Below are 9,776 nucleotides of genomic sequence, written 5' to 3'. Positions count from 1 at the left end.
AGAGAGAGAGAGACAGACAGACAGAGAGAGAGAGAGAGAGAGAGAGAGAGAGAAAGAGAGAGAGAGAGAGAGAGAAAGAGAGGAACCAGAGGCAGAGGCAGAGGACTGTGTCTTTTTAATTATATCATCAGAAAACTGGAATACTTACAAGGACTTATTCAGGAGCAGTCAGCTCTGGTTTCCAAAGATACTACTAATTCTTCACAGAATTAGTTTTCACTGAACAGTGTTCTTAGTATGGTCATGGGATAAAAGAGTTGGAGATCATCCATGCTTTAAACATACCCCGACACATAGTGGACATCTTTGTTGTCTCTTTGAATCTGTTGTTGTTCACTTGTCTTTCTGCTGTTTCTGACTCTTCGTGACCCCATTTGGGGTGTTCTTGGTACATAAACTGGAATTGTTTGCCATTTTCTTCTCCAGGTCTTGTTGTAGATGAAGAAATTGAGGTAAAGGGGAATGAGGGACTTGCCCAGGGTCATGTAGTTAGTAAGTGTTTGAGGCCACATTTGAACTCAGTTCTTCCTGACTCTAGACCTGACCCTCCATCCACTGTGCCACCAAGTTTCCCCTTCTGATCTGTAACTGAATAGAGATCCCCTCTATAACATTCCTAATGAGTGCTTTGTTTAGCCTCCACTTCAGATCTATAATGATGAGACCTTTCACTAGGTCGGGAGGCAGACCATTCCCTTTTGGACTAGTTCTGATATTTAGGAATCATTTTTCAGTTTAGCCCAAATCCATTTATCTGAAGCTTCTGCCCACTGATGCTGATTTTGCCCTCTGAAGTCAAGCAGCACAAATCGAATACTTTCCCGACATGATAACCCTAGATATTTAAGCAGTTATCCTTTCATCCCCCACCTCCCTTTTCCAAGTTACCCATCTTTAGAGGATGCTTTGTCTGACAAGCATTAAAATGCCCAGAGGATCCTGGTTCCCCCACTGCTAGATTTGCTTCACACCCTACACTTTAGTAGCCAGAACTGGACACAGTATGGGACATCTTGGTGGTGCAGGGAATAGAGTTGTGGGCCTGGAATCAGGAAAATCTGACCCCAGACACTTGCTAGTTTTGAGGCCTGGCCAAGTGACTTAGCTTTTGTTTGCTTCAGTTTCTTCATCTGTAAAATGGGGGGGGGGGGAAATAATAGCACCTATTTCCCAGAGTTATTATGAGAATTGAATACGTTAATATTTGGTATAGAAATCCTAGCTATTGCTCATCTCTCTGGAGCTCAGTTTATTCATCTGTAAAAAGAAGAGGTTGGACTCCATGATACTGGAGGCTGTTTTCCCGACCTAGAGGCTCTGATCCTATTGTCTCTTTCCCCCGCATGGGGCTGGGTACAGGGCAGGCGGAGTAAATGCTTGTTGATTGATTGACCTCCACCTCCAACCCAAGCCCTGGGAGAGGAAAGGCCAAGGGGAGGGATGATGGATGGGAGGGGGGAGATCTGGGTTGGAGCCTGTCAGAGGAGACTGTTGTTTTTAGGATCACTACAGCTTGGAGAAGCCTGTTATTTTCTAGGAATTTCCTAGGGGTCTGAGGAGCTCTGGAATGAAAGCCAGCTGTGGAGGCCTGTCATCCTCAGGGGATATTTTATCTTGGCTCCTCTCCCTCCCTCTCCCCCTCCCCTCCCCGAGCCTGCTCTTAGCTGCTTGACTTGGATGCATTAACAGGTAATTTATCGATTTCACCAGGATTTTGTTTTGTTTTCTGTAGGGGGGTGGGGGTGCAGCTGGGACCCATCTCTTTGGAGAGGGTCACCATATGACCCCTGGGTGGGGGGAAGGGGGGATTGAGTCTTGCCAGGTCTGGAATGAGGAAGAGAACAGCCTATAGGAGACTCCTCTCCCCTACCCAGGTGTAAGGAAGGTACTTGTGAACATGTGGGTCCCTCCCTAGTGGTGGTGGGGAATATAAAGAAGTAAAGTCATTTTTCTCTCATTTTAAGCACCATTTCAGCTCTTGTTCAGCCCTCCTGAGAACCAGCAACAGAGAAATCAGAGCAGTAGAGAGACCTGGATACTTGACCCTGATCTGGTTCCCCCATGCTTCTGGCAAACTTGTGCAGGGGCAGCCATCTCGTCATGAATCCAACTTAAAAAAAGGAAGCTGGTGGATGAGGTTGGGAGGAGGAAGAGGAAGTGAGGTGATGTCTGAGAGGGCTCTGAAGCAATGTGATGGTCTTGGAATGGTGGCTTGATTTTATCCCAACCCTCCATGTTTACGAAGGCAGTATCTCTCATTCTTTGACTCTCTACTCTTCTGGGGCTTGGAGAGGAGTTGGCAATTTTGGGAGCCCATGGAGGTCACACAAGTGGAATAGTCAGTATTTGAAGACAGGTTCTTGTGGACTTGTGAACATGATACAGGAGAAAGTTAAGTACAGACAGGAAGTCATTAGCTTCTGTGGAATCAAGGTGGAAAAAACTCTGGTTCCTCAGGCACTTCCCAGCCTTGTGACCCTGGGCAAGTCCCTTAACCCCAATTGCCTAGCTCTTACTGCTCTTCTACCTTACAACCAATATATAGCATTGATTCTTAGATGGAAGGTAAGGATTTTTATTTTTAAAAAAAAAAGAAAGAAAAAGAAAGAATACTGGTTTTGGATTCAGAGAACCTGTCTTCAAATACTGACTATTCCACTTGTGTGACCTCCATGGGCTGTTTTCTCATCTGCAAAATGAGGGGATCTGAACCAGAAAAAACATATGATCCTCCCCTTTCACATGGTATCCTAGGATTCTGCTCTTCCCTTTTCCTATAGCTCTGGTTTGTGGGGACTTTGGTGAGAGCATGCTCAATTGGAATGAGGTTCTTGACTTCAGAGGGCTTGACCAATGGAGAGGTGAAAGGGCACCTCCTCCCCCATATAAATAGCTACAGATTCTTTTAGACTCTGAGTAAGCTCCCAGGGAAGGTGTACTATACAGCTGGAGGAATCTGTTGGCTTAGAAAAGGAATGAATAAAACACACTATTGCCAAGTCCTATGACTTTAAGATAGATTTCCTAGGAAAAACTTCAAAAATAACTTCCAGCTATAATATCAAAACCAGAAATAAATGGAAAAAAAATAACTTGAGAGATCAGAAAAATCTAAAAACCACCAGGAAAGGTACTACTTCCAAGCCTGGGTAGGAGGGTTAGTTCCTAGGAGTGTTGAGGGAAATAATTTCCTTTGGACTTTTGGTTCACATTACCAAATATTTATAACAGTAGTTATATAGTATTTGTGAGACACTATGATTATTCATCTATTATTTAACTGTTCAAATAGGTCTGTAGGCTCATTAGTTTGAAAGTTCCCTTCAATGATGCAAATCAGATGCAACCCATCTCCATCTGCCCATCCCTAAGTGCCCATCATCTTGCCCATGTCCTCTCTCGTTAGTTCACAATGGTGAGGTTCACCTAATATGCTGGAGATGTTTCTTGTTTTCTTCCAACATCTAAGGACACTAATTGAGCATGGAGAGAAGATGGGTTGTCCACTTGGACCTCGAAGCCTCATTGTGACCATCCCAAACTTTCTTCTAATCATAATTTTGATGACTTTTCTTCCAGTTTATAGGAGCTCTTGATCTATTATATGATGCAGTCTCTTTACATCCATCCACATCCTCTGCTTTCTGTGTGATAAACATTTTTAATTTGGGGGAGGCAGTAATATTTCACAGCTTAAAGTCATTAATAGTATCTAGAGAATTATTGTGTTAAAAATAAAAATATGGGCCTTTCTAAGGATCAAGTGAGAAAATATTTGTAAAAAGCATTTGGCATGGCGTCTAACAAATACTATATACTATATAATGCTTATTTCTCCCTCTTTGTTTTCATGAGAAGCCTGGGATTAATAAAGGAGCCTTTCCGTTTCCTGAAATCCATCCAGTCTACTCTCCTTCTCTTCAACTCTAAGCCCAGTTTATTGCCTATTTGTACTGTTGGTCCCAGTTATGCATAATTATGAATAAGCTCCATAGAGTGTCCATCTAAATACATACTGAATTGTATACAGTAACAGCGATAATGTGGAATGATCTACTGTGATAGACTTAGCTACTCTCAGCAATACAGTGCTCCAGGACACTTCTGAGGGACTTATGACAAAGAATGCTATTCACCTCTAGAGAAAGAACTCTTAAGAGTTGGAAGCACACAGTTTTTTATTTAAGTTTATTTGGGTTTTTGGTTTTATCTTATTATTCTTTATGAAAATGAACAATATGGAAATGTGTTTTACATGATAAAACAGGTATAACCCAGACTGTATTGCTTACTTTTTCTGGGAGGGGGAAGGAAGAGAGAGAGGGAGACAATTTGGAACATATAACTTCAGAAAACTTATGTGGAAATTTGTTTATTACATGTAATTGGTAAAAATAAAATATCATTATAAAACTAAAAATAAATATACAAGTGAATCAGGGCAATAGACATTCTTCATCTATTTGCTCTTTCCTGTGTGGATTGCCATCGAAGACTGTTTTGAGTAGTAATTTTCTACTCAAGGTTCTGCAGTACTCTAGAGTCTGATGCAACCAGGACAATGCCACTGGAAAACAAGCATCTTGCAGGACCCCACCATCTACTGTAGTTCTGGTGGTGACCTGGACCTCTTTCAATATAGTGGAAAATATTTTTAATGAATGAGTGGCTGCCTGTTTTATTCCTTGCCTGATGTTTTATTTTATTTTGGCAAGAATGGGATCATTTCTTTTGTTTTACCATCAAGGGAATCCTGAATGCTTCTGATTTATGGATGGAAGACACCTTCCTGGATAAGAGCCTGTAAGGCAATCTTTTGTTCTACCAAATCATGTTTTTTTCCTAACTGACAAATAATAATAAATAATGTCAAATAAATAAATGCAATAGGATCCTATTTTCTCTATATCTTTTGGTTAATTGTAAAATGATAAAGATGTGCTCCGTTGTCAAATGTTATAAACTGGGGACTGGACCTGTGATTTCATTGATATAGAGGGCTTTGGAATGAGAAAAAATACAAGGGGCATCATATGGACACCTTATAGTCTAAGAGAGTAGCCTGGAGTAATGAGAAGTTAATATCAGCCAGCAGGTTTTAAAAAATCAAATAAAGAGTGTTTTCCTACATAATTTATGTTTTCCACCTTATCAGACACAGGCTTATTGAGTTCTATTTTTTCTGAATCTCCATTCTCTAGTCTAGCTTTCTATTCTTTAACTATTGTCACATGGTTTTGATGATGGCTGCTTTATAACATAATTTGAGATTTGGAAGTACTATTCTCCCATCATTCCTACTTACTGTCATTATTTCACTTGATATGCTAAATATTGGTAAGTTGATATTCAGATATTTTATGCATTTTGTAGTTATTAGAAATGGAATTTCCTTTCCACTTATTGTCGCTTATGTTTTGTTGTTATTATATCGAATTAATGTCTAATTTGTAACTTTGCTGAAATTAGTAATTGTTTCAATTAGTATCTTTGCTGATTTTCTAGGATTTTTCAAGTAAACCATCATATCATAAGCAAGCAAATATTTATCAATAAAAATCAATTGCTTCAACAAAAAGACCAAAAAAGTCTAGGAAATTTCTTTATCAACAAATATTTAACTTACCAAAACTGAGTGAGATGGCTTCCAAAAGCCACATTAACTTAGATTATTAACTCCTTTGTAAATCTTACAATGGACAGTTATGAGTAGCATTATCTCATAAAGCAGGGAGAAGCAGGGGAGGGTAAACCTAGTTTAAAGAAAACTTGGCAAGTTAGACTCATAAACAAAGTCAACCCAAGGGCAAGTAAAGATGAAAATGAAAGGAGGACTAAAAACATAAGGAAAAATGGAAAAGATTTGCAAACATCATTTTAACAAACTGTTTTGTCCCTGAAAAATAGTAGAAATACTGCATTGGAACCCTAACATCATGGATCCAGATGGGTTTATAGAGAAGGTAGCAATGGGACTAAAAAGAACAAAGATGACAAAAATAAAAGGGACTGGATCAAGTATATATAGAGGAGATGAGTATTTAAAGAAACATAATCCAGAGTCATTGACAAGGTTTCTAAAGGAGGGAAAGATACCAAAGTTGTGTAAAAATCCCAGACCTTATTAATGTCCTCCCCCCTCTAGAATTATGCTGCTTCCAACCTTATGCTACCTCAGCATCCCAATCCTCCTGGTAACTGTCCCTGACTGCTGAACACTACCAGTCCCAACTTACATTCTAAGTGTCAAAGTGCTGGCTCAGTCACTACCAGAAATGTTTTGGGACCTCATCAGAATGAGATTTCGTTGTAGACCGGAACATTTAGAGAAGGCTTCATGGAAAAAAAAAAGGTAGTGTGAACTGGACCTTGAAGGATGAATGGGAAGAGGAGGGGTGCAGGAGAAACAAGTGGATATTGGAAAGAGGAAAAGCAAAATCAAAAACAGTAAGGTGAAATGACTGTGGTATGTGGAGAATGCCTATAGAAGAGGAATGAAAGATGAGATGGTATAGAATAATATGCAGATGAGCCTTCATCAGATACTGAATCAGATTTAAATGTGGCTCACACAGATGAGATCATTCAACTCAAAATCTTTTGTCATTCAGAAATCACAGTTGTGCTTATTTATGTTTCTCTCTCTCTCTCTGTGTGTGTGTGTGTGTGAAGGGTGGGGGAGGCAGGAAGTTGCTAAAAATCAGTTACTCACTGCTTTTATGTCCAAGAAAACTGGAAGTGGGGAAGAGGGGAGCATAGTAATAAGGATAAGGGCATCTTATAGCTTAGTCTTAATAGATTTGGTTCAGTCATATTGACATTAAGCAAATCTGTAGGGAATTAATTCATCAATTTCAGAGGTGGCCATTCCTCAAAGTATCTTAATTAGGTGGCTACTTACCATACGTATTTGGGTCAAGTAATCCTCTATGGAGAACTACTTGACCAGCAGTAGTCAGTCATTAAAGGGATAGTCTATTAATTGAGAGAATTGTTGATGGTGTTAATGATGTGATAAGTGGAAGTGGGAGTAGCACATATTAAAAAAGATGACATAATAGAGAAGACTTGTGTGGTGTTCACTGACTCAGTAATATGGTGGTTAGGCACTTGTACACATATATAGTTATATATACATATATGTACATATATAGTTATATGTAGGTACACATAGTTACATATATAGTTACACATATAATTTATATATATAGTTATATTTACGTTGTCATCTTCATAGTAGGCTGTAAACTCCATGCAGAAAGCTTATTTTAAACTTTGTACTTAAAACTTAATAATTTAATACTTAATGCTTAAACTAGGTACTTAATAAATGTTTTAATTAAAGAGGATTATAGAGGAGGGGAAGAGAGGGATGGAAGGAGAGAGAGAGAGAGAGAGAGAGAGAGAGAGAGAGAGAGAGAGAGAGAGAGAGAGAGAGAGAGAGATTGTGGAGGACCTCAAATGCCAGGTAAGGAAGGATGTGGTGTTTTATCCTGGGTTAAGAAATGATATGCTTCCATCTGCATTCAGATTCAGTTCTTTCCTTGGCAGTAGATAGCCTTTTTATCATGAATCTCTTGAAACAGTCCTTTATCCTTGAATTACTGATGATAGTTAAGTCATTTACAGTTGATCATTGTGCATTATTGCTATTACTGTGTACAATACTCTCCTGGTTCTGCTCACTTCACTTTGCATCATTTTATATAAGTTTTTCCAGGTTTTAAGGGGGGGATAATTTTGTTCATTTATTATGGCACAATAGTATTCCATTACAATCAACTTGTTTGGCCATTCCCCAATTGATGGGCATCCTTTCAGTTTCTATTTCTATAACAACATAAAAAGCTGCTATAAATATTTTTTGAATAAGAAGGCACTTTTCCCTGTCTCTGATCTTTTTGGGATATAGACCTAATAGTGGTATTGCTGGATAAAGGGTATGAACAGTTTCAGATTGCTCTCCAGAATGGTTGTATCAGTTCTTAGCTCTACCAACAGTGCATTAGTGTCCCAATTTTTCCACATCCCCACCAACATTTATCATTTTCCTTTTTTGTCATATTAAACAGTTTAATAGGTATGAGGTGGTACTTCAGAGTTGTTTTAAGTTGTATTTCTTTAATTAATCAATTTGACATTTTTGTGAAGGATAAACTGGAGTGGGAAAGTTTTGACATAGGAAGATAAACCAGCAGTCTATTGAAATAGTACAGGCATGAAGTGATGAGAACTTGCACCAGGGTGGTGACATTATTAGAGAGGAGATATTGCAAAGGTAGAAAGAGCAAGATCTGACAAGTCAAGTCAAAAAGGATTGATTAAGCACCCTGTGCCAGGCACTGTGCTAAGTACAGAACAACAGAGCGTGTATGTGAGGTGGGAGAGAGAGAGAAAAAAATGAAACCTTAAGGATGACATTGAGATTATGAGCCTGACTGAGTGGGAAGATGGTGGTGCCCACGAAAATGATTGGGAAATTGGAAAGAGGGAAGGGTTTAGAAGTGGGGAAGATAATGAGGTTCCAAACCAATTGCCAGATTTTGTCATTTCTATATCTAGAATATAGCTTGCAACTGACACCTTCTCTCTATTTACACAGACACTATTTTAACTCATTCTTCCATCACCACTTTCCTAGACTATTAATATTGTGGTCTTATCTCAGATGTTACCAAAGCAGAAATGGCAGGACTTGATAATTGATTGGATATTAGAGGTGAAAGTTAGGGGTTGAGGTTGACAACTAGGTTGACCATGAAATTGTGAGCCTGGGTGACTGAGAGTATGGTGGTATCCTCAATAGTAATAAGGAAGTCAGGAAGAGGGGAGGATTTGTGGGGAAAGATAATTATTTCAGTTTTGAACATATTCAAATATTTATTAACTGCTTATAAGGTACAGGGTGATTCGAGAGATTCAAAGAAGAAAATCTCTTTGTTCTTTTTCATTCTGTACAAACTTTCCATATGTCCTTCCATGTATCATCTTTATAGGGTGTGTTAAAGGCCTTTTCTTATACTTTTTTTAAAACCCTTACCTTCTGTCTTAGAATCACTACTGTATTCTAAGACAGAAGAGTGGTAAGGGCTAGGTTAACCAATGGAGGTTAAGTGACTTGCCTAGGGTCATACAGCTAGGAAGGGTCTGAGGCCAGATTTGAACCCAGGACCTTCTGTCTCTAGATCTGGCTCTCAATCCACTAAGCCACCTAGCTGCTCCTTTTTCTTATACTTTTAAAGTGTTTTTTAATACCAACCAGGGATACCCTTTTAAAAATCTCCTTCCTTCCTTCCTTCCTTCCTTCATAAATGGCTCATCTCCTTTTCTAGTCTTAACACACCTGTGATCATGTCATTTATAGTGTTTCTTTTACAAACAAACCATAACTGATGATATATTATGGCATATTTACACCCACCGTGAGTCTCTCCAATACCTTTTAGGATACTGATAATTCTGGTGCTTCTGTCTCATCATTTGCAAGTTGTGTAGCATCACTAAGAGAAGCCATGCTTTTGTGGCAGTGAACAGCTGGAATGATTGAAAATATTGCATGGTTTGCAAATTGCAACCCAGCCTATTCTTTTCCTCCTATTCAACTCCAGTCCCATTTCCGTATCCCTCTGGAGTACCTGTCTAGGGTTCGCGTCATGATAAGCCAATTCAGTGGTCTGATTTTACAATAATATGCCTTAGTCTGGGCAAGATATAATCTCGATCTTTCTTGCTTTTCCAAGGTAGATCACTGGGTTGATCTCTTCTCTGTGATGGTG

Source organism: Gracilinanus agilis, chromosome 2 (assembly GCF_016433145.1).
Source record: "Gracilinanus agilis isolate LMUSP501 chromosome 2, AgileGrace, whole genome shotgun sequence".
NCBI lineage: Eukaryota > Metazoa > Chordata > Mammalia > Didelphimorphia > Didelphidae > Gracilinanus > Gracilinanus agilis.
Note: the sequence above shows the minus strand (reverse complement) of the source record.